At 44.5% G+C, this 26,439-nt stretch overlaps 1 protein-coding gene across 4 annotated transcripts in view; it reads right to left on the bottom strand.

Annotated features, from left to right (window-relative positions):
* The window catches only part of ST3GAL1 (ST3 beta-galactoside alpha-2,3-sialyltransferase 1), a 132,342-nt gene extending 106,251 nt beyond the window's left edge, over nucleotides 1–26,091 (bottom strand). For 2 of the 4 annotated variants that reach the window (XM_073330071.1, XM_073330068.1), the window contains exon 1: nucleotides 24,414–24,662. The gene's annotated coding sequence lies outside the window, so the exon portion shown is untranslated. Of the gene's footprint in view, nucleotides 1–24,413; nucleotides 24,663–24,687; nucleotides 24,705–25,706 lie in introns of those variants that run through there. The other 2 variants (XM_073330069.1, XM_073330072.1) reach the window with 2 other exon arrangements.
* Between the last annotated feature and the right edge of the window lie 348 nt (nucleotides 26,092–26,439).

Genomic DNA, 26,439 nt, shown 5'->3' with positions numbered 1-26,439 from the left:
AGTTGATTGCTATTTCAAGCAGCAATGATAGCTGTCCTATCAGATTGCCTACCTGGAAACTTGACACACAATGCAACTTTCCCATGTACACAGTCAACTTCCTATCAGAAATTCTGCTCTGATTTACACCACTGAGGGAGCTGCATAGGAGCTAAGTCAGGGGAAAGTTTAACCCTGAGCTAGGAAACAACCTGCAGAGAAGTGATATTGACTGCCGCACAGAGGGCCAAATCTTGGTTCTATTGAAGTCAATGGGAGATTTTTGCTATAGGCAGTAGTAATGCAACAGGACCAAGAGCAATGTCAGTACTAAAAGGGCTGAGTTTTCAACAGAGCTCAGTTCCACCAGCTTCTCAGGGCTGAACATTAAGGAATCCAGAATTAGGTGCCTAACTGGGGCCAAGCTCTTTTAAAAATTGGGCCCCATATTTCTAGCTGATACTGGGCAAAATCCTGGTCATACTCAAATCAGTGGCAAAACTCCTAGTGATGTAAAAGGAAGCAGGAGGTGGCCTAAGTGATTTGATTTGTTGAAACCAAGATGTGGCAAACAAGACAGAGCCAGCTTCATCAATGCATCATCAGTATTTAAGAGCATCTAAGCAATTACATTAGTGAAAGTGGGTCACATTCTGCTCTCAATTTCAAAGGAGCCAAAATTGATGAAATTCAGAATAATTCTATCAATGTAACCAAAGCAACATTTGACCCAGAAGATCTTTGTCTTTACTTACTTTTGCACTGGATTAGCTTTCCATTCATCTTGTAAGTCATTTGCAGCAGTCCCAGGGTTGAATTATCTGTTCAGTGCAATATACATCCATGGTACTTTAAAAGTTACTCATCATTCTTGTTTCTATCACCTACTGATTGTGTATCTTCACTAAAATACTGCTCAGCGTTTCCAAGTATATCACGCAGAAAAATCACTTTATAAATTTCAGGAAGATGAGGAAATATTAGACTGACAATGTAACTTTTATTTGGATCAGTCGACTTTGTTAATAGCTAAGTGTTTGAAAGAATAGATTATTTCTGGCATGCAGTGCACTGGAAAATTCTCCTTCTGCCCCATCTCCTGTGATAAGAGCCTGAATAAACCAAGCAGCAGGTACGGATGAATAGAAGAAAACATTGTTGGTCAAACTCTGCAGTGTGGACACAGTTTCATTTTACTGAGGTGTGCACACAACTTTTAGATACAATGCAGGAAAAGAGTTAGTGTGTAGTTTTCAGAACATCTTGGTTCAATCAAATGTAAAAATCCCGAAAAGCAGCTCAGCAGAACTCAGACTTTGCTTCTTGGAAAAAATTTTGAAGGAGAAAGTAGTTAAGCACATTGAAGTCAACGGTAAATGGGACAAAATACAACATGGTTTTACAAAAGGTAGATCATGCCAAACCAACCTGATCTCCTTCTTTGAGAAAGTAACAGATTTTTTAGACAAAGGAAACGCAGTGGATCTAATTTACCTAGATTTCAGTAAGGCGTTTGATACTGTGCCACATGGGCAATTATTAGTTAAATTGGAAAAGATGGGGAACAATGTGAAAATTGAAAGGTGGATAAGGAATTGGTTAAAGGGGAGACTACAACGGGTCCTACTGAAAGGTGAACTGTCAGGCTGGAGGGAGGTTACCAGTGGAGTTCCTCAAGGATCGGTTTTGGGACCAATCTTATTTAATCTTTTTATTACTGACCTCGGCACAAAAAGTGGGAGTGTGCTAATAAAGTTTGCGGATTATACAAAGCTGGGAGGTATTGCCAATTTAGAGAAGGACAGGGATACCCTACAGGAGGATCTGGATGACCTTGTAAACTGGAATAATAGTAATAGGATGAAATTTAATAGTGAGAAGTGTAAGGTCATGCATTTAGGGATTAATAACAAGAATTTTAGTTATAAGCTGGAGACGCATCAATTAGAAGTAATGGATGAGGAGAAGGACCTTGGAGTATTGGTTGATCATAGGATGACTATGAGCTGCCAATGTGATATGGCTGTGAAAAAAGCTAATGCGGTCTTGGGATGCATCAGGAGAGGTATTTCCAATAGGGATAAGGAGGTTTTAGTACAGTTATACAAGGCACTGGTGAGACCTCACCTGGAATACTGTGTGCAGTTCTGGTCTCCCATGTTTAAGAAGGATGAATTCAAACTGTAACAGGTACAGAGAAGGGCTACTAGGATGATCCGAGGAATGGAAAACTTGTCTTATGAAAGGAGACTCAAGGAGCTTGGTTTGTTTAGCCTAATTAAAAGAAGGTTGAGGGGAGATATGATTGTTCTCTATAAATATATCAGAGTGATAAATACCGGAGAGGGAGAGGAATTATTTAAGCTCAGTACCAATGTGGACACAAGAACAAATGGATACAAACTGGCCATTGGGAAGTTTAGACTTGAAATTAGACGAAGGTTTCTAACCATCAGAGGAGTGAAGTTTTGGAATAGCCTTCCAAGAGAAGCAGTGGGGGCAAAAGATCTATCTGGCTTTAAGATTAAACTCAATAAGTTTATGGAGGAGATGGTATGATGGGATAACATGGTTTTGGTAATTAAATATTCATGGTAAATAGGCCTAATGGTCTGTGATGGGATGTTAGATGGGGTGGGATCTGAGTTACCCAGGAAAGAATTTTCTGTAGTATCTGGCTGGTGAATCTTACCCATATGCTTAGGGTTTAGCTGATCACCATATTTGGGGTCGGGAAGGAATTTTCCTCCAGGGCAGATTTGAAGCAGCCCTGGAGGTTTTCCGCCTTCCTCTGTAGCATGGGGCACGGGTCACTTGCTGGAGGATTCTCTGCTACTTGAAGTTTTTAAACCATGATTTGAGGACTTCCAATAGCTCAGACATAGGTGAGATGTTTTTCGCTGGAGTAGGTGGGTGAAATTCTGTGGCCTGCGTTGTGCAGGAGGTCAGACTAGATGATCATAATGGTCCCTTCTGACCTTAGTATCTATGAATCTATGACTCTTAGATTTACTGACACAGGTCCACACAAGGAAGAACATATGGGGCTTTGCTGACCTGCTCCAGCTAAGGGGCTGCCCAAAAGTTTATACCACCCCATCACACATTCTCTCCTATGGATATGTCAGCAATGAGGATTTACTCCAGTGATTATCCAACCCTAAAGCAGCAGGAGGTTTAGATTATATGACCACCATTGTCTTTTTAAGAGAATAAGGAAAAATGTTAAATGTACACCACATATTATGGTATAAATACCTTTCTGCAGGGTAGATTTTATACTAACCATGGGCATAATGCCCACTGATTTTGTAAGCTTCATTGTGCACTGCTCAGCAAATTATTTCAATTTGTGTCAATGAACTCAACTCACCAGGAACAGGATCATTAATTCCTCCTGCTGGTCCTGTCTCTTGTCAGAAGAGACTGCCAACTTCCTCAAATTATAATCCACAATTGTGATGTAAACTAAGGGTCCATTTTCCTTTTGACGCACATGGGAATTACATGCATCCAATGGACTGGAGAATATACTCTTACATCTATAGAGGCCAGATTTAGTTCAATTGCATTTAGGGTTTTAGTTCTTGTCTGCATCACACACACTCCCAGCCAGAGTTATATCTGCAGAACTAAAACAAGATAGTGTTCCCATTCTAGCTGCTATCTAAAACAGCTTACGCAACTTTCCTTGTAAGTCATCAGAGCCACAAAGCACAGTGCTTTTTTAAAAGGAAATGCACAGCATTTCTGAGCATGTATCCCATAATGTGATGTCCCAGCACGATGCTTAATGCATTATGGGTATCTTATGTTGGATTGTGGGATACTTACAGGATCCTATTGGAATTCTGGCACTTGGGGTCAAACTCCCATGACTCCTTCCCCAGGCACACATAATTTGTCTGTTTTTTTGCTAGCCAGTGCCATTTTCAAGCTATTTAACTTTTTTAAAAAGGAATTCAAACTGCTGCTGTCAGGCAGCCTGGAGGACGTTCCGCAGAGCACCATGCTTCTGACGATCATTAACACAAATGGGCTCCATGTGTATTGGCGATCACCAAGGCCAGTGGCTTTGGAGGAGATGGAAGATCACCAGCAACATGTTGCCATATGGATACCATTCAAGCGGAAGGATGAAACTGGGCAATTAATACTGCATGACTTTTCCTTGGACTGGCTTCACTTAGTGGAGCACCACTTGTGGGTCCAGCCAGCCAGCACTGATGGGTGGGACAAGTTAGTGCTACATACTTAGGATGACCAGCCATGGTTGCAGCACTTCAAGATGTGGAAGGAGACTTTCCTGAAAGTCTGCACAGAGCTCATCCTGGAGCTGCAGTGCTGGACACCAGCATGAGAGCCCTCCTCAGTGTGGAGAAGCACGTGACCAATGCCTTCTGGGAGCGTGCAGTCCCAATTTCTACTTGCCAATAGCTAGCCACTTCGGTCTTGGTAAAGTCAACTGTTGGAGCTGTCGTCATGGAAGTATGGACTGCTGTTGGAAGGGTGCTACTGCTGCCCTGGGTCACAAAGCCAAATGAGTTTGTTAGATATGACAAGTTCACAGCTCAGGGTTACTGCTCATGACCCTACCCTCCCTCTTTTACAGGAAGTGAGGCTGCTGGGCATCATTAAAAAAAAAAAAAAGAGAAAGAGAGAGAGGGAGATGGAGGTTTGATAACAGAACGCCCGATGCCCCGGTAAATCAATACTGTTGGAGTCAGCCAGGATGTGCTGCTATCACACCTGTCCAGGAGCAGCAATCAGTTGGCTTAGAGACACATGATTAGCTGGGGGTGGGGGGAGATGAGAAAGATTGATTCTGACAGCTGTAAAGCGGCAGAGTTGTAATACTGAGAAATGTGTCTGTGCCCTAAAGAGGAATTTTTATCCATAATCAAACCCTATTGCCAAATGAAACCTGTTTAGAAACAAAGGTAGAAAGGAGTCAAGCTTTGACATGTATGAAAGAGCTCCCTTTGCAGACACATGGAAGTCTGAAAGGGATGCTTTTCAAAAGTACAAATCTCACCTGTTCTTTTTCCCTTAACACTTAGACACAGATGGCAGAATGCAACATCTCACAGTCTAGCAGTCTGCTCAAGCAGTGTCATTTTCAGCTGTACCACGATCTCACTATTGGAGAAATCTGTGCCCATAAAAGAGATGTCACCCTTCTACAACAGTGTCCCTTTGTGTGGTAAATCTAGGGCGTTAGGGCTTTGTGGCTGACATTCAGCCACGTGACTCAGTCCCTGGGAACGGGAATAGAATTCAGGTACTCCTAAACCAAAAAGGAGAGGGACCTACCACTTTCGCTAAGGGAAACCTCCCTAGGAGACCATGACTATCCTATAACCCAGCTGAGCACTTCTGATTCAGTCCCATAATACTTAGCTCTTTTATAGTTCTCTTCAGCTATAGATCGCAAAGCCCTTTATCGATTGGGGGGGAAAGGCACAGAGCAGTCATTCGATTTGCCCAGGGTCACACAGCAGACCAGTGGCAGAGCCAGGACTAAAATCACACACAGGACACAGTCCCTGGCCCAAAGAAGTTACAATTTAATTTCATTCCATTCTATTGAGCCTCAATCCAAAATATCATTCCGCGACCCTCCCTATTAAAAAACTCTCCACTGAATTGTGAATACTTAGTAACTTACTCATCCCTAATACTGTCAACAGGGTAAGTGGTCTTGCACAGATGTACTGCATATCTTTAGAGCTCTTTTATTTCCTTGCCACCAGCACATTGTTTATCCAGCACTGCTATCCCTCACTGACTGCTGAGAAAGATAAGATGATTATTCAACATCTTTCTCCAACCACCTGCTCTCTTGATCCTTGGCCTACACGACTGCTAATGTGCTGTGTAGATGCCGTAGGCTAAATTCATTCAAGCATTGTTCATTTTTCACTTCTGCTTTAGAACAGTATCCTAAGATGAGTGGGGGAAGCCCCATCTGGATGAGACAGGGCAAAGCACTGGAGACCTAGGTCCCGCTGGAGTACTGCCCTTGCATAGTCATTTACTCCTGTGCAAAGTCGTGTAACAATATAATTCCGATTTAGTAGCATCTCACACCCACTTTGCACATGTGGGACTGTACAAAGAAGTGTAGAATCAGGACAGCATTGTAAGGAACAAATCTTCAGCAGTGGGAAGACAGGCTAGATCACCTCACAGTCCCTCTCTCCCCCACCCTCACTTCCATGACCCTTCAGGACAGCAGAACATTAGAAGCAGCTATGTCCAGATAGAAAGACACTTCTAGCTCTTCTGAGCCCAACCCACTCCTAGTGGCAGCAGATATGCTATAGAGTGGGCCTGACTCTGAGCCCACTTGCACCCAGTTAACACCCATGTAGCTTGAATGGAGTTATTTCCGTACTCCCACAAGTGAGAATCACTGTTTTCTTTGCTACTTTGTGCCTTGCATTCATCCCAATTCACCAGTATTTCCCTCCATACTGTATTCTGCAAATAAACTCCACACCGCTGACAGAGGGAGGTGCCATGTCATATATGTGACTGAGACCCTTTCAATTCCTAAACATCCTATGAAACAGCTTGATATTATGCAGCTGTAATGCCAGCAGACCCCAGTTGTTGGCAAGCGGGATCGAACCTGGGAAGCTATATGTATGAGATAAACACCATATGCCTCTTAGCCAAGGCTATAGTAGACTCAACAATCTCTAGATCAGTGGTTTTCAAACTTTTTGTATTGGTGACCCCTTTCACACAGCAAGCCTCTGAGTGTGACCCTCTATTATAAATTAAAAAGGGGGCAATTTAATTTAATGGGGGCTCATGACTATCAGCCCCATGGAGCTGACAGCTCATGACCCCCACGTGACCACCTTGTGACGCCCTGAGGGGTCATAACCCCCAGTTTGAGAACCTCTGCTCTAGATGGTCTAGATGCCACTAGAGGGGGACAGAGCACCATACCAAGCAGGCCTGGGTTACACATCTGTACACATACCAATGGCTAGTCCCCTGGGACAGATTTACTGGTCCTTAGTTACCTGCTTCTTAATGATTCCAAGGTTTAAGGCATTGGTTTCACAGCCAAATGAGGTTGTGTTGAGAACTACAAGGTTAATGACCTCTGGATGAGTTCTTTTGTAGCCCATATGGTTACTGGGCTTACCGCAGTCATACATGCTAGTCAGCTTCTGTGTTTCCCAGTGTGTCCTCCACATCTCTATTTATCAAGAGAACACTGAGAAGCCATTTAAGGTATCAGCACATGTGTGTGTTCCAGGTGGCTTAGGAGCAGGGGGCTTATCATCTGATATAAAGAGTTCATTGCTGCCAGCTCAAGAATCCAGCTAGCTTGACACCTGTGCTCTCTAGGATGCTGCTTCAAGCTTTAGTATTCCCAGTTTTAAATGCCTTTATTTATATTGGTATTCATTACCCACAGTCTGCTTTGACTATCATAGCACGTTAGATGACACACTGCATTATTCTGGAACATAACATTTGCCTCTTGTCTCACTCAACCAGTACACAAATAGCTATGAAAAAAAGAGTGGCTGATCTAACTCAGACCTGATTCCTGTCCCATCTCTTTCAGCACAAGTGGCCGGATCACTGCTTGAGTGGACGAGAAAGCAGATGGTGCTATAAAGTTAGGCTGACTTTGGCAGTGCCTTTGTAACTCACTGGTGAGTGTGTGTGTGTGTTACAGGGTCCCCTCTGCACATCCACACACTATATGAGTTGTTACCACAGCGAGTCCCAGAGCCTTGGCCTTTTAGATCAAGCTGTAGCAGCTCCTGCGTCCAGGGCTGGAGGTTTCTCAGTCAACCCCTGGTGCCTCAACCCAGAGGGTGGCCATCACACCTTCCTCGCAGTCTCTTCAAGCATTGTACATAGACTATGAATTTAGCCTTGGCAGCCCTGAAGGTTAGTTACTAACAGACAGCAAAACTGAGGCAGAGAGGTGACGTGAGCTCAGACAGGAAGTCTGATGATTCAAGAATAGAAGCCTATGCTCCTAACTAGAGTGCTTTTGCCACAAGTCTATCCTCCCACAGATGGGGCCTGACCTGAGTGACACCAGTACTGAGTACTCTCAGCATTCATGGCCCTCAGAATGAATTGCAAGGACTCAGAGTACCCCAGGGCTGCTTGGTGTGGTGCTCTGTCCCCCCCTTGCGGCGATCTAGAGAGTGAGGAGTCTGCTACAGCCTTAGCTAAGAGTCATGTGGCTTTTAGCTCATGCAATAGAGGCTCATGCATTTAGCTCCACAGGTCCCAGGTTCGATTCTGTCAGTGTTATATCAGCACCTTGCAGATTTGGGTCCCGCAATGGCAGGTGAAAGGCAGAACAGTCCACACAGAGAATAAGGGGAGGACTAATAATGCAAATAAGAATGGAGATAAGAGTGCAGAGTGGAAAGGGAAGAGGGGGAAAAAAAGTGGACTGAAGGGGCTGGGGGTGAAGAGAAACAGTAGAGTGGAGACAGACTTTGGACAGTAGCAAAAGAGAAACTGAGAGCAGAACTGGAAAGAAATAAGAGACAGAAAGAAAAGAGAGAAGACCAGCTTTTTTTCCAAAGCTTTATTAGGAATCAGACCTGTATACACCATCACGCACATTCAATATTTCACAAGGTAGAGCTGGGCATTGCTATATGGAGGTTTCAGAATGATCACTTCTACTTAGGCCAAGATAGCCAATATAGCAAACTCTGCATGTGCCAACCTAGCCCTGCGTTGTTTATGCACCCCTGGAGTCCTAAATTATCAGTTACAAGGTGAATGTTTCCTCATTTAGATTTTGCTTCTTGTGGCAAAGCATAAAGATGCTTTATCTGCAGGGATGTTGCCCCCTCTATTCCCATGGCTGCACAACTCAAGCAACCAGTGCTGTGCCAAATGAACCCATGACTGAACCACAAATTAGATCAGTTTATTTGCTTAGCTCAGAAAGAGGATTTAAATTAACAAAGGAACCTATGCTTTTGTAATCAGGTCCTTCATGCAGCTTAAATAGACACCACTCACCAGCCTTGCCGTCCCAAGTTCATTACAGAGGATTAATGTCTTCCACTTCTGAGAGGGTGTCTTATTAAGAGGGTTGGTTTGTATTTGAACTCCCCCTTCCGCATACGCAAGTAAGAAGAGAAAGCTTTTCTAAGGGCCTGTTTATGTTAATATTTACTCCACCTTTTAGACAGCAGAAGACCAGTGCCACTTCCCTCTCCCCTCGATCTCCACATTACATTTGTAAATTATTTGATCATTTTAGAATAATACACGCTGCCGAGAAATAGTTAGGTATGTTCTCCCATAATGCCATAACCTTTGCAACGCAGTTAGGGGCTGTTAAAATTATACCGTTCTAGCAACATTTCTGCTAACCTCTTCTGCTAACTACTTCCTATTAACAGCAACGCGAACTCTAGCTTGTTCTTTGGAAAATGATAGGCCTTACACACCTTCAGCATTAGTAGAGACAAATTTGATTGACACCAGTAAAGAGTCTTCAATGTAAGAGGTAGAAAAGCAGTCTGATTTTTGGACTTCATTTGCATTTGTAGGACTGGAAACAAGCAAGTTCTTTTGCTTACTAAATTTAGCAGGTCTGATTTGGAACTCATGTCACAAAGAGAAATCCTTGGGGTTTTGCTTTGATGGTCATTTTTTCTGACTATAACCACATTTCATTTGTGGTAGGAAAGAATGAAGAAAACTACTTTGAATTATAGACCAAAAAGTGGAAAGGGTCCTTCTCTCGTTTGAAATAGACTATGTCTTCACTGCAGAAGAAACACAAGTTATCTGCACTTGAGTTAAATCATCTTGACTGAGAGCAGCCACGCTGTAAAATAACACAAGTAGCACACAGTAACTGTGTTAGTAACTAATGAGCTGTGCGACCTCAGCGGTAACCTACGCACACCCCCCCAGAAGGCTGACAGCCCAAGTTATAAATGCATTACCACACTCAAATTAAGGGTGATGGTCCTGTGTGGACAGGACTCAAGTTAGGGTTATAACTCAAGTTAACTCTGCAGTAAAGAGAAGCCCATAGACGGATGGAATGCTGGAATCCAACAGACGATGAAGAAAGACAATGTAAGAGGATTTAAAAGGACGCATATTGGAGGTACTGTGGGTTGTTGGAGGGAATTCATGGCAAAGAACCATTCTGCTGCATGTTATAATCCAGGGGTTCTCACCCACAGCCAGGATCCAGGGCCGGAGCCTGCCGCCTGCCACCCCAAGGCTGAAGCCCAAGCCTCACCACGGCCAGGAAGGCGGGGAACTCAGTGGCTGTCTGTTCCTCCAACATTTATGGCTTCGGATGGGGGCAGGGCCTAACCCCTGCTGGTGGTCCTGAGGGAGAGGCCCCTGCTTTGCCCTCCCCTACTCTAGTCACTGCCCACGACGCTGTGGCTGCAAGAAAAGCCCCCGGTGGCCACATGCAGCCATGGTGACCACACTTGAGAAATCCTGTTCTAATCCCAGCTGTGCTCCCAACTACTTGTATGACTTTAGGCAACTTGCTTATGACCAAATTTTCAATGGTGGCCTCATTTTTTTGATACCTAGCTTTAGATTGCACCTGTGAGCAATTTGCCATTGAACAGGTACGTGCAGCTTGCATGGAACGGGGTCCACAAATAAGGAATCTGATTCATATCAGAAACTGGAATTTAGGCAATGTTGTTCCCTATTAGGGTTATATGAACTGAAGGATTTTTTTCAGATTTAATTGATGCATTTATTGTATTCTTCACTGAGCTGTGACAGCAGCCTGGTATGCAACACTAAAGACATTTCAGAAATGTCAGTGTAATGTATTGATTAAAAAGACAAGTCCCAAGAATGATTTACCAGTTTAAATACTCCTTAAAAGCAGCAACCTTTGCTCTTCTGTTAAGCACTAGAGAGCTAAATTAATAAAAAAATAGCTCACTAATCCCTGGGAAATGACCACATTATTTAGTTAGGCTGGAGACCTTTTAAAATGTGCATCCAATTTAATACCTGGGGCTCAATTCTCAGTGCCAGTTCCTCCCCCACTGCAGAAAGCTGCTCTGAAGGAATAGGCAAGGATTTCTCCTTAACAAAAGGAATTGTAGGGTTGCAGAAAGCTGGTGTAATCAGTTCTACATCACCGTCAACCTCCCTTCTCTGCACAAGGTGAATGGAGGATGGGCAGGGGTCTTGCTGGGGGTGGAGTGCACAGTTGTCTGCAAGATCCTCAACCACTGCAGCTGCTGGATACAGACAGCATATTTTAGAGCAGCTGTAGGGCTACTCTAGGTTACACTGGGGACTGTTTCAGTCTCCTGCTGAGAGAGAGGATCAGGGAAAAGAAAGGTGTCCTAGTACCAAGTGTTTCCTCACCCTGGTGGATTGATTTAAATCACCACGTGGAAAGCCTTCATTTAAATCAATTTTTCCACTTGTACTTCAGTTATTTTCCAAAGAAAGATACATTCTCACTTGTTGATAACACCGTTCAAACATGTTGATCTACAACTAAAGAGAACCTGTACACTACATTTGGTACACCTTTGTGCTATCTAGGACTATGCACATTTAAGCAATTATACAGCTTAATATTTTCAGATTCTTATTAATTGTATATTTTTAGCATGTGAGAAAATGGTAAACGATATACTGCTTTGAGCATAAGCTTTTGTGAACTACAGCTCACTCCGATGAAGTGAGCTGTAGCTCACGAAAGCTCATGCTCAAATAAATTGGTTAGTCTCTAAGGTGCCACAAGTCCTCCTTTTCTTTTTGTGAATACAGACTAACACGGCTGTTACTCTGAATCCTGTCAATATACTGCTTATTTACTAGGTAGTTAACTTTTTGCTCACTGGGATGGTAAGTGAAATTGAATGAAACACACAAAACAGCTTATAAAATTTATTTTTTATTAAACAAAACAGCCTTGAATGTTTCGAATACATAAACTTCTCCTATAAAAACATGTTTCATATTTACAACTAAATATTTTATTAAACTAAGAGGGATTAACTATAATCAGTTAAGTAAACTGATTATTTCTGGTCAGCCTGGGAAAATTTTCTAATATGCTTAAGGGAAAGTAACTGAAGCTTAAGTTCCTGCTTGCCGAAGTCTCCTGAAAAGGATACAATCGCCTACATTACTTCAGATGACCTATTGTGCCATATTTATAAAGCTTGACCACAAAAGTTAGATGTTTGTCCCCATTCTCTCTCTATTTAGAAAAGCAGCCTTTAACTCAAAAGTTTTTATAGAAGCTCATGGATTCAGCAAATTTATTATTTAAAAGTTAAGACATTATAAGAAGTTTTGGCCTTAACAGAGAGTTTGTACTAAATTTAGATTTCATTTTAAACAGGTTTATTTGCAAAAAGAAAACACAATTTAAATGAGAAAGTAAAAAAAAAATCCAAATTAAAAAATTATTTGATGTTAACATTGATTTGCATCCACCTTGTTCCTCACACCTCTTCTCAGCTGGGTCAGCTTGGTACAGTTTAGGACTGAACGCCTGGTGTGGGGGATAATGGGCAAAGGCACTCAGCTTCTTTGGAGTATGTGAGAATCACTGCCATTGGGAGAGAAAGCCTTCCCATTGAGTAGCAGCAGCAGGTCCATTTCTTTAAGTTACAGCCTCATGACAAGAACGTTGTGCACTGACCTTTTCCATTATTAACAGGTGCTCTGTTCAACAGTTCCCATCACGGTTTCTGTACACACTGTACAATGCGTTGAAAAGCCAATAACTACACTTTCTTTTTATTGGTGCTGCACAGAGCCTCCCTTCTCCCCCACCCCCAATGCCAGGGGCTTGTTCTAGCTGTCAATGTTTTTAAAGTGTAACTTTACAGAATAACAAAGGAAGCAATGAGAGAATTTCTGTCCCAAAGATTTTACAGTCTACTCCAGAGGTGCTGGAAGTAGGGGTGCTAGGGGTGCTAGGGGTGCTGCAGCACCCTCTGGATTGATGTGGTTTCCATCATAGACAGGGTTTACAGTTGGGTTCAATGGCTGCACCCCCACTATAAAATTTGTTCCAGCATCCCGTCTACACTCGCTACAGACAAAGGAGATATTATGCTCCACATTTTATTCTTAGAGAAGAGAATGAAGACCGATGAAATGACTTGTTCAAGGACACAAATTGGGGAAGAGCCAGGAATTGAAGCCAGACCTAATTCAGTGCTTTTACATGACCATATTTTCTGTTTAATCTTCTGTTCCAATAAGTTTTACTCCATGGCAAAGTTCAAAACAGACAAAGTTCAATTAATCCTTTAAGATTAGTGGGCCCTCCAAACTCCGTTTTGTGCCTTTGACCTAAAGTAGCCTCCGTATTGCTCCATCTGGGCTGATCCTGCTGTTTTTACTCATACTCCACTCTCACCTAAATCAGTGGGAGTGCACTCAGTAGGGAAGGAGTCCTCATACAGAGTTGGTTCATCAGTGGTGCTTAGCAATGGTATGGGAGAAGAGCCCGATGCGTGAGTGCAAACCTTCCCACAGCGGCTACAGATCCACTCGCCAGATGGAGGTTGGACTTTGGAGCACACTCCACTTCCTGATTTGCCTGCAGGCCTCCACATGGCTTCTCTGTTGGCTCTCTGCAGTGATAGTGGGCAGGATTTTCCCTGATGTCAGTGGGAATACTGAATTTCTGGAGGCCTTGCTAGACCTTGTCACTGTATCAGAGCTTTGGCCTTCCTCGGTGTTGTGGGCAGTTCTTAAATTGGCCATAGAGCACAATCTGTCGTAAGGGACAGGGGCTTTCTAGTTTCCACCTTGTCCAGAGTGCTAATTTGTACACACTACAAGTGGCAGGCGGGAGACATGGACACGTCATCCATAGTTGTGAATAGGTACTTGTGGGCATTAAATAAAAAAAGGGAGGGAGTATCAGAGGATGGAAGAGATAACAAGTGTCCATGAGAAAGCTTAGGCTCTGATGCCTAAGAGGCATACAAACACTAACAGGAAACACAGTGTTTCAAAGAGCTTACAATGAAAATAGGTAAGACAGACCAAAGTACTGTTATACCTGATTTACAACTGGAGACCTAAGACACTGTGGGTGTGTCTGTAATGTGATAAAAAACACAGTCTCAGAGATTGGGTCAGCTGCCTTGGACTCATGGCGTTCAGGGCTAAAAATAGTAGTGTAGATGTTCAAGCTCAGGCTGGGGGACAGGAGCTCGGGGACGCGGGGTGGCGGAGAAGGTCGGAACACAGACCTCTACACTGCAATTTTATAACCCTACAGCTCGAACCCCATGAGCCCAAGGCAGCTGACCCTAGCCCGTGGCAGCCGTGCTGTGGGTCTTATTGCAGCCTAGATATACATAGAGATTAATGGGCTCTCTCAGTCACAAAGTTGCTGGCAGATCTATGAATTAAATTAAATTCAGTTCTCCCAAGTCCCTGTCCAATGCCTTAACTGCAAGACTTCTCTTTGTCTCTAATAAAACCCACATACGACAAGCAGATTTGTAACAAATATCCCCATTACTTTCCAGACTTTGACTTTGTTGTGCAATTTCTCCTTTAGTCAAGGGAATTCAAGTACACAGCGAGTAATTACATGAGAGAAATTTTTTGTTTGCATTTGGATGTAGATGGGAAAAAATGCAAGCCCAAGTTTTGTTAGACAGCAAAATATCTTTAAAAGGCTTATGTGCCCCATCAAAATGCCAAAAGGACACTTTTAACAGCAGTACCTACAGGAATTGAGGACTCACCACCTTCTGCTCTACAAGCAATGCACATGTCTTTGATGTTGCTTTTTCTAACATATGCACACTGCTATATATTTAGGTATATATTGTTTGGGATTTAAAAAATAATTATAAGACACTTCACTGCACACACTTCTCCCACTGGGGAGAGGATGAGAGAACAAACATGGCAGATGTTGCTTACTGCATTACTAGATGGTGCTCAGATATTGCAGTGATGAGCACAGTATAAGAACCTATAGAGAATAAAATAGCAACTGACTTGCTAGACAGGAGATGCAAAGCAGGTTGGCAGGTTTCTGAGAGCAATGACTAAATTAAAATGATGGAACTGAATAGGTCATTGATTCTATTCTGATGTCTTAGCTAAGGTGTCTAATCACAATAGAATTATATTATTGTGAACAGAGGCGTTCCAACTCCATCATAGCTCTTTTTGATCTAGCATTTGGACCATGGAGGCATGGTGGGTTCAGAATTTGAAAGTTATATAGACACACATGCCTCAAACAGGGGCAGATAAATCTCTTATTTATCACATTACGAAATGAAAAATGAGGAAGTGCACAAATTCCAACATAGATCAACGTATCCCAGGTTGGAAGAAATCATTGCTGCTTTTCTATTGCGATAAATTGTCCTCTCCAGGATGTTACGGGTCCTTGGATTATAGAGCAAAATTGCCAATCCACTGACTCAATCAGTTTGAATTTGACTCATTGGCTGTCTAATTGTGGAATAGAGAAGAAAGCATTGGGTCCAATAGTAATTCTTTCACAAAACCACACATCCTCTTGGGGGTTTCAAGTAAGAGCCCTAGACGCACCTCAAGCCCATTTGTTGATGGCTTTAAAAAAAAAAAAATGCATTTGAGTGCATCCTACCAGGCATTAAGACTCTTCACTCTGTATTTCCTTTTAACTTAGTCCTGTTGTTAATAGGTTTTTAAAGTAAAACTGAAAATGAGCTAATTTAAAGCTACTTACTCTTTATTGCAAGACTCAGTCTTTTGCTAACTTAGAACATACCCTCTTAAATAACAATCATTCTATTTAAGGATACTCTAATAAAGCATGAGTGGTCAGATATTTAAGAAATGAATAAACAGATTTTTTTTAAAAAAATTTTGGATTAAAGCAGAAGATATCCACCGAAGAGAGGGCTGGGTGCCAAGATTTCCCTCTTGCTTTTACTCTGTCTGTGCTGTCACGCTGCTTTTTACATGTTGGTTTTGCCAGCTCCATCTACCTTCTGTGCTACAGTCTACCAAGGACTGCAACCTTGGATCAACGCTTCTTCCTACTACAAAGATGCAGAGAGGAGCAAATGGAAGTAAGATAGGTTTCAGAGTAGCAGCCGTGTTAGTCTGTATCTGCAAAAAGAAAAGGAGGACCTGTGGCACCTTAGAGACTAACAAATTTATTTGAGCGTAAGCTTTCGTGAGCGACAACTGATGAAGTGAGCTGTAACTCACAAAAGCTTATGCTCAAATAAATTGGTTAGTCTCTAAGGTGGCACAAGTACTCCTGTTCTTTGTTTGGAAGTAAGATGTGGCCAAAAGAAAGTTTTCCTCAATACCAGTGAGGGTGTAAAGATTAAAAAAAAACAATCAATTTTACAGAACTGGGAACAAGGGAAAAAAAAAAAAGTATTCATAGCTCTCCAAACAGACTGTTGTCAAAGACTCCAGCAAGTGGCAAAGTTAACGGCATGTTAAATGTTTGCAACCGAGAGGTGAACTTGCTGGCATTTTCTTATCTTTAAAGGGAACTGTCATAAATATAAAGGGAAGGGTAAACCCCTTTGAAATCCTTCCTGGCCAGGGGAAAGCTCCTCTCACCTGTAAAGGGTTAAGAAGCTAAAGGTAACCTCGCTGGCACCTGACCAAAATGACCAATGAGGAGACAAGATACTTTCAAAAGCTGGGAGGAGGGAGAGAAACAAAGGGTCTGGGTCTGTCTATATGCTGGTCTTTACCGGGGATAGACCAGGAATGGAGTCTTAGAACTTTTAGTAAGTAATCTAGCTAGGTATGTGTTAGATTATGATTTCTTTAAATGGCTGAGAAAAGAATTGTGCTGAATATAATAACTATTTCTGTCTGTGTATCTTTTTTGTAACTTAAGGTTTTGCCTAGAGGGGTTCTCTATGTTTTTGAATCTAATTACCCTGTAAGATATCTACCATCCTGATTTTACAGGGGGGATTTCTTTATTTCTATTTACTTCTATTTTTATTAAAAGTCTTCTTGTAAGAAAACGGAATGCTTTTTCATTGTTCTCAGATCCAAGGATTTGGGTCTGTAGTCACCTAGGCAAATTGGTGAGGCTTTTTACCAAACCTTGTCCAGGAAGTGGGGTGCAAGGTTTTGGGAAGTATTTTGGGGGGAAGGACGTGTCCAAACAGCTCTTCCCCAGTAACCAGTATTAGTTTGGTGGTGGTAGCGGCCAGTCCAAGGACGAAGGGTGGAATATTTTGTACCTTGGGGAAGTTTTGACCTAAGCTGGTAAAGATAAGCTTAGGAGGTTTTTCATGCAGGTCCCCACATCTGTACCCTAGAGTTCAGAGTGGGGGAGGAACCTTGACAGGAACACTTCTACTTCTGCACAGTCTTTGGAACTACTCACTATTTGAAACACAGTGTGTCCGAAAGGACCTACTGAAACACCAGGAAAGAACTCTTATTAAATGCAGCTAATCTTACGCTTACATAGCACCTTTTATCCCAGAGTGCCTCACTAACTGCAAGACTGCGGTCCCGTCTATGCTACCCTAGAACTAGAAGGCTTATTTTCTTTTCTCCCTTACACAAGTTTTACAGAAATGTCTGCCAACTTCAATAAGAATGACCTTACTGGGTCAGAGCAAAAATCCATCTAGCCCAGTATCCTGTCTGCCAACAGTGGTCAATGCCAGGTGCCCCAGAGGGAATGAACAGAACAGGAAATCGTCAAGTGATCCACCCCCTGTCGCCCATTCCCAGCTTCTGACAAACAGAGGCTGGGGACACCAACCCTGCCCATCCTGGCTAATAACCATTGGTGGACCTATCCTCCATGAACTTATCATGATTTCCTCCTGATTTATACTACAGTAAGCGAAAGGAGACATGGATAGAACCATAAGTAAACACTATTAAGACAGTCAATTTTTTTTTTAAAGAGATACTTTTAAGTAGTTTCAGGCACTAACACTGGACTCCTCAAGTCCCCCTGCCAATTTTTTGGTGATAACGTTAAGTGTTCTGTTGGTGTGGGGAAAACGCACAGACTGCTGGGACAACTTACTATACAGGGGAAGCAGTTAAACTGACTAAGCACAAAGTGTTGTCAAAAGCACAAAGTGTTGTCAAAAGCACAAAGAGCACGAACAAAATAGAACTGTATTTTCCCACTCTAATCTCTCTCATAGTGATCTTAGAGGATACTCAGAGCAGCAAGGTAAAAAATAGATTCAGATGGAGGGGGCTGTTCATTTTTAACTCGTATCCCTTTATGCGGAATTTTGCCAGGTGTGTAAATTGAGACTTGTCTTCACTGAGAAAGGTGTTTTGTTTTAAACATTGTGATAAACAACCTGTGATTGTTCAGGACTTTACAGTGAGAACTATCACTTGTGTTGACCTTGAGGTACGTAGGTGAGGCAGTACCACTTCCCCACCCATGGTTGACCATGCCAAGTTTATCTCCCATTAATTATCGTGCTGTAAAATCACACCCTATGTTATTTCACAATAACTTCCCCACAGAGACAGTTTGTCTTCACTGAAACAAACAGGGTTTTGTTTTTTAAAATGTAGCAAGATAGCCAAGGCATAGCAGTTATCCATCTGTAGTGCCCAGGATAAATTAGGCAAGCTGGGGGAGAGGGATAAGCAGTATAGTGCAGACCTTACCTAGCAACTTCTTGGTGAAAGCTACCAGTGTCTTGTCTCCACTTAGGATTTTACATCAGGATAGCTACTGTGTGTCTGTTATCTTGCTGTAAAAAGAGGATAACCACCTGCATACCAGTGAAGCTCAGCTGTAGACTATGCCACATCTAAGACTGTCATTAACACGTCCTTCCCCTTCCTCCCCTCTCCCAAATTCTCAATGCCCAGCCAAACTGTTTACATTTTTGTTTAAACACTTAAGTTTCCAGGCCAGAGTAGAGAGGACTCTAGTGTAACCATTTCCTGTGGACAGACAGCCACAAGCGCAATAGTGTGTGTTTGGGGGAAGGTTTGGCAAAGCACACAAAGACTTTTCTACTGTCCTCATGGTTCCATAGGGACAATACAACATCGTATTGCTCATGACTCACTGACTTTACCGAGTGTTGGATCAAGCCCTATAAACTGGATAGGGTTCAGTTTATTTACCTCAGTAGACAAGGGTTGACACAGGGTAGTGCACAAGCTTGTCTTCGCAGTAAGTAGCTATTTCAGGTCGGTTTTTCAAAGCAGATGCTTAATACAAAGCCAGCCCCTCAGTTACAGCTATGCAAACAAAATACAAAGAAGGGGTCAACCCAAGTGCATGTGTTGCACACCACCAGGAGGCAGGAAATGTATAGATAAAGGTGACTCTTCATCTTTAACTTACATCATTGTACAAACACTAATATGAAGGAGCCCAGTATGGGATCATAGATAAAGTGCCAACTTTAAACTTCAGTGGAAAAAAAGAAATAGATGGGAATAACCTGGGATTTTCTCTTTTTAAAGAATATTTTTAGAGCTTATAAAAATTGACTAAAAAATAAGAGATTTCTCACCCTTCCAATCTCTCTCTAATCTATAATTAGGTTGCTTTTCCTTTTAAAATGTGTCCTGTGAGATACTGTAGGCCAGACTCCCCTTGTCAAGGCTGTAGGCATCAGCTGAGCACTGACACATTCATAGCTGGAAACCAGACCAGCTCACCTGTATGTTAGTATTGTTCAAGATAGGTGTTAGAAGTATATTATAGAGACTAAACACATCTTTAGAAGTCTAAGTTGCTACATGTGTTAACCTTACTTGTAATGTTTGTACCTCATAGTATAAGGTAATACATAAGTTTTGCTTTATAACTGTAAAAATGCCTCCTGTGAATTTGTGAACCCAGTTAGGGGGCAAGGTTCCCCCGCCCATCAAGAAAGATTATCAGAACTAATGCTCATCTACACTAGAGCACTTACAGTGCGTCTGGTGAAGATGCTCTAAGCCGACAGGAGAGAGCTCTCCCGTCAGCTTAATAATTACTCCCTGCGGAGAGGCGGTAGCTATGTCTGCAGGAGAAGCTCTCCTGCCAACATAGTGCTGTCTACACCAGTGCTTAGGTTGATATAACTTGTGTCGCTCAGGGGGTTGGATTAATCACACCCCTAAGTGATGTAGGTTATACTGAAGTAATTTGTAGTGTAAACAAGGTCTAAGGGGAACATTGAGAAACATCTCGACACAAAGACTGGGCTAATGGCCCTCTCACGTTCATAAGAACATAAGAACGGCCCTACTGGGTCAGGCCAAAGGTCCATCTAGCCCCATATCCTGTCTTCCATCAGTGCCCAATGACAGGTGCTGCAGAGGGAATGAATAGAACAGGTAATCAGGTGATCCATCCCCTATTGCCCATTCCCAGCTTCTGGCAAATGGAGGCTAGGGACACCATCCCTGCCCATCCTGGCTAATAGCCATTGATGAACCACCCCCCTTTTTTAAAAGAACAACCCTTTAAAAGAACAACCCCCTCCATCTGAATCTAGCCATTTTTTAAAAATTAGCATCACATTAGCTATCCTCCAGTCATCTGGTACAGAAGCGGATTTAAATGATAGGTTACAGACTACAGTTAGTAGTTCTGCAATTTCACATCTGAGTTCCTTCAGAACTCTTGGGTGAATACCATCTGGTCCCAGTGACTTATTACTGTTTAAATTTATCAATTTGTTCCAATCCCTCCTCTAATGGTACCTCAATCTGGGACAGTTTCTCAGATCCGTCACCTAAAAAGAATGGCTTAAGTTTGGGAATCTCCCTCACATCCTCAGCCTTGAAGACCGATGCAAAGAATTCATTTAGTTTCTCCGCAATGGCCTTATTATCCTTGAGTGCTCCTTTAGCATCTCGATCATCCAGGGGCCCCACTGGTTGTTTAGCAGACTTCCTGATTCTGATGTACTTAAAAAAAAAAAAAGCTATTACTTTGAGTCTTTGGTTACCTGTTCTTCAAATTCTTTTTTGGCCTTCCTAATTGTATTTTTACACTTCATTTGCCAGTGTTTATGCTCCTTTCTATTTTCCTCACTAGGATTTAACTTCCACTTTTTAAAGGATGCCTTTTTGCCTCTCGCTGCTTCTTTTACTTCGTTGTTGAGCCACGGTGGCTCTTTTTTGGCTCTCTTACTATGTTGTTTAATTTGGGATATACATTTAAGTTGAGCCTCTATTATGGGGTCTTTAAAAAGTTTCCACGCAGCTTGCAGAGGTTTCACTTTTGGCGCTGTACCCTTTTATTTCTGTTTAACTAACCTCCTCACTTTTGGCAGATAAAGGTGTTACGTGCCAGAAAGCTTGTCCAACCGACTTGAATTCTGGAAGAAGGAAATAAAGATCTCACATGAACATTTGTCAATCTTTGCTTTTTGGACTATCATAGGGCTGAAGATATGAAACAAAAGCATTGATCTCCGGGGTCAACATGGTTAACACTGCAAGACATTCATTGCTGACAGATTCAGTCACTTTTTGGAACCATAAACTAACTCATTTGTGTGTATATGTTGTCTGCTTTAACCTGTAAATAACTCATTTTTTTCTCCCTAGTTAATAAATCCTTAATTTACTATAGGATTGGCTACAAACATTGTCTGTAGCATGAAATGAGGTACAAACTGACCTGCAGTAAGTGACTGGTCTGTAGATAGACTGGAATGCACAAGAGGGACTGTCTGTGGATCCATGGTAAGACTGTTATAGGCATTCACATTTGCTACTAGGTTGGTGAAATCTAATTATAAAACATACAGCCAGCTTTGGGTGTCTGCCTTGCTTTTTGACAGTCTGCACTGAGGTTGGTACTCAGAGACATGAACCACTCCAGACAGTATGACAGCCTGTAGGCAAATACATAATTTAGATTTTTAAGAGTGTATTGTTATATGAACATGTGTAATTTCAATATATATGATACATCTGCACACATTTCTTTAAAATGCGTATTAGACCCACACATGAGATTTCTATCAAATAAATATATATGAATGTATTTTTTATCCTTTCATTTGTTTTAATTTATGCCAAGACTAGAAATGGTCTTGTTAAGGATTTGGAACATGTGCTCATTGTAAGAAAGAATCTCAAACACATGTAAAAAATAAAGCTATGATTTTGTCATGGAGGTCACGGAATCCATGACTTCCAAAGAGCTCCGTGACTTCAGCCCACGGCGGCTGGGAGCTGCAGGGATCCCTTGGCACCCATGGCGGCCATGAACAGCAGGGGCCCCTTGGACCTCTGAGCTGCCAGGGATGGTGGGGGACCCCCCGGAGCTCCGAGCTGGGGCCCCCTTAGCTGCCTAGCCGCCACAGTGTGGGGACTCCACAGCTTCCCCTTTTGTCAGGCATTTTTAGTAAAAGTCAAGGTCACGGGCATCCCTGAATTTTCCTTTATTGCCCGTGACGTGTCTGTGACTTTTACTAAAGATATCAGTGACAAAATCTTGGCCTTAGGAATCAAACATGCATAACGGGCGATTTGTTAACCTTTAACGTTAATTATTTTTACTTCATGTTACTAATTGTGTGCCAAATTACATTTGTAAGTAAAAACCATTTGAGTTAGTATAGTTAACTTGAGTTTATACTACTTTTCCCCCCAAAGGAATCCCCAAATACTCTACAGTCTTCAGTAATTGATTGTACAAGGTATCAAGTCAGTGAGAGTTTCGAGCCTAGGATCAGGCCCCTAAGAGCAGGAAGACTGTCAGTTTTATAAGGGGAAAATGCCTGATCCTTTTCCCTCCTACCAAAATTCGGTAGAGAAATATTGCTCGTAGTTGTATGCCAGTTTTCACCCAGAAAGAATCCTTTACAGCAGAAAGGCTGACAAACCCTGAATAATGCAGTCACTTCTACCAGCAGCATAACTTTTAGAGACACAACCCCCTGCCCCCCAAATAAGGAGCTTTTGCAGAGCAATGAGTCTGGCAAACTACACGGCACTAAACTTTCCAATCTATTTAACATTAGCGAACACATCAGTGTGAATCTCTCCTGAGTGAGGGGGCTCTTTAAGCGTCAGATTACCTTGAAATACTTCTTCACTGGGTGCGGGAAAACAGAGAAACAAAGCCAAACAGACGTTCAAACAGCCTCCCCAACACCAGTGTCCTCTCAGTCCGAGAGGAATTTCCCACTGAAACCCAAAGTTAACTTGTGCCATGCGGCGGACGCTGCAGAATTTACCCCAGAGAGCTGTGACCGGAAAGAGCCGCTGATCATCCAAATAAACATGAGAAGTCCCTTGATTAATTTATCCGTATCGGCAGCTACCAGGGCGACCATCTGCTCAGCGAGAGGCCCGGGGGCAATCTACCAACATTTCCAAAACTTCTTTGCTGGATTAACAACTGCAGAGCGGCCGGGAGGCAAAGCCCTGGCTCGGCTCCCTCTGGCTGAAAGTGGGCGTCTTTTCAGAAAGCTTTTTTGGAAGGAGCAGGGGGAATAATGCACAGCTCAAGCCCAGTCCGGCGGAGGATTTACAGGCAAGGAGCAACCCACAAAAAGTTCTTCCCGGGCAAGCGTTCAGAAAAAGACCAAACTAAACCGAGCGACCAGCCGGCCTGGCTACACCGTGTCTGGGTGGCTCAAGAAGCGAGTGTCCTCCTGTGTCTCTCGAGTCCCCGGAGGGCAAAGCCACAGGGTATTGAATTACTTTTTTCATTTCCCCTCTGCCTGTCACTGAGCAGCTGGCAGAGATCAAAACCAGAGCCTCCCCGGGGAGCAGCCTCTTCCCCTCCCCAGCCGAGCGGCTGCCGCGCGTCCAGCCAGCCTGCAGGCGACGGGGAGCGGGGGTTGCTGCGAAGGGATAAGGAAGGAGGGAAGGAAGAGAGGGGGGCGGCCCACGGCGAGCGCTGCGTTGGGAGAAACGCACAGCCCGCTCCATGGAGCGGGGGGCCCGGGATCGAGCTGGGGCCCGGGGCCGGCCGGGGGCTGGCTCAGTCCCAGCCCCACACACAAGCTGGGGGACCCGGGGAGCGGCCCCGGGCTAGAGGCAAAGTTACGGGGCGACAGCGAGATCCCCGCAGGGCCGGCGGCGTTGCCCCCCGCAGCCCCCGGGGGCAGAGGCGTGCGGACAGCCGAGCGGCCGCGCCTTCGCAGCCTGTGGGTGGAACGTCTCTATCCCATTACCGGAGTCGGGCGGCTAGCGGGGAATCCCGCGGGCTCCTGCCAGCCCTGCCCCGGCTCTCCGCCGCTCCACGGAGCGCAGAGCGAGCCCGCCGCCCCGGGCTGACCTCCGGCCCCACGGGCGGGTCTGGCGTACCCTGCCCGGCCCTGCGCCAACGCTCCTCCCGCTCCGGGATCCTTCTGCCCCGCCGGGGTCACCCCAGCCACTGCGCCCCCTGGTGCCCCCCCCCAATCCACTGCGCCTTTGCCCCGCTCGGAACTCTGCCCATCCTTTCCCCGGGATCCCCCCGTCGCGGGCTGAGGCTCCCAGCGGCTCACCGGAGAAGCGCCCCAGCAGAGGAAGGGCAGGGCGAGCGGGCCGGCCGCTCACAGGTCCTGGGGGGCTCCTCGGCGCTCGCCGCGGGTCCCAGCGCCGCCGCCTCTGCCTTCCGCGTCTCCCTTTGTCTTTCCCAGCCAGTGGGACTGGGCAGGAGCCGGCAGCTCCCGCGTGGGAGCCAGGCGCCCTTCCCGGGAGAGCCTGGGCGAGCCGCTGCTCCGGCCGATCCTGCCTCCTCCCCAGTTGAGCTTCTCCCAGGCAGGGCTTCCTGCGCACCTAATATAGCGCCTCCAGAGCCACGTGGATCAGAGACAGGGCTAAACACGGCGGCTGCGGCTCCTCCTCAGCCTGAGAGACAGAGTGTGAGAGGGACAGAGGGAGAAAAGGGGTGATGGGGGGGGGGAGAAGAAACAACGAGGGGGCGGCACAGGGAAGGGATGGGTGGGGAGGAAGGGGCGCGATAAAGAGAGAGAAAGAAGCGGAGAGGGGGAGGCTCAGAAAGAGGGAGCGCAAGAGACCGAGAAGGAGAGAGTGCTAGAGCGCATGAAAGAGAAAACCAGCGAGAGAGAAGGAGAGGGAGCGGGAGAGAAAGAAGGAGACGCGGGGGCAGAGAAGGGTGTGGAGGCGCCGCAGGCAGCAAGAAGGGGAGAGGAAAAGAGACCGTGTCGGTGGGGAAGAGAAAAGAGGCAACTGCAGAGAGTGTAAGCATGGGAATACCGGACACACCGGTGCTTCAAGGTGCTGTGTAAACCCAAAGCACCCGGGAAAGCGAGGGACACAGATCGGGAATAGGGAGTACAGACAAGAGATTAACTTCAGTGAGTTACACCTGGAAACCTGAGCGGGCAAAGGAAATGAAGTGCAGAGAGGGAGACAGAAGCATAAGTAAGAAGAGGACCAGAATCTGCTCTCCCTCCCCCAGCACGCACGCACAAGCAAGTCAAATCCTTCCCTGCACGGAGAACTGCTGGCCACAGCCCTCCCTTTCTTTATGAGCAGGGAAAGATATGTGCCAGCTTTTTAGATGTTAACAAAAGTGTTTGGACTGGGATTTCCAAAGTTACCTAGGAGACTTAGGTGCCAGGAGTTGGACACCCATGGACAAACATTCCCAAAGCCCCCAAGTGACTTAGGAGCCTAAATTCTGCCTTACTTCATCTCTGGCACCCAAGCCTGAACCTAAAGCTGCTACAAACTAGACATAGTAAGGAAACATCTACTGTAATGCCGGTGTTTGTGACAGTGACCTGCACTATTACTGCTGTCAGCGGGTTCCTTGCCCAGGGCTCACTCACCCAGCCTCTGGTCTGCAGCATACAGGCGTTCCACCACCTCAGTCCAGTCCAGTGATGAGAGGCTGAGACCCGGTCTTCTGCCCCTTCAGGGGTTGTCAGCAAACACACAACGAAATGAACATAAATGAATGGCCCCGCCGGTGTGGTCAGGCTCCCTTTCTTCAGAGGGCTTTGGTAGGCTGTGGCCCCAACTGGGCTCAAGGCTAATCTAGAACAATAGTCCCACTAAAAGTCGATCAGCATCCAGCCATCCCTTCCTGGAAGGCAGGGGTTGTCAAGCAGCAGTGGTCCAAGGAGCTCTTGCTTTCAACCAGCCCTTCTCCAGGAGCTGAGGATTAGATGTTTGCTCTCCTCACTGGACTGCCACCAACTGTGCTTAGCTGTCCCACCCTCAACTCCTCCCTCTGAGAGCTCTCCCAGGTGTGGCGGAGGCTGACTGAGCCCACACTAGTCATAGGAACATATGGATTACCATACCACATCAGACCAGTGGTGCATCTGTTCCTGTCTCTGAAAATGGCCAGAAGTAGGTGCAAGAAACTCTGTAATGGATGGTTATGGCCACAGGGAAAGTTTCCTCTTAACCTGATTAGTTAGTAGTTGACTATGTCCTGAAAATAAGGGTTTCTATCCTTTATAGTTTTATCAGAGGTACCATGGGATGTTCACATTACCCATATAAAATGTATAATTCTTTTTTGAGCTCTCAGCTCAATGTAGTTTCATATAGCAA

This window comes from Lepidochelys kempii, chromosome 2, assembly GCF_965140265.1.
Source record: "Lepidochelys kempii isolate rLepKem1 chromosome 2, rLepKem1.hap2, whole genome shotgun sequence".
Classification (NCBI taxonomy): domain Eukaryota; kingdom Metazoa; phylum Chordata; order Testudines; family Cheloniidae; genus Lepidochelys; species Lepidochelys kempii.
This window is presented reverse-complemented; position numbering and strand designations above follow the sequence as displayed.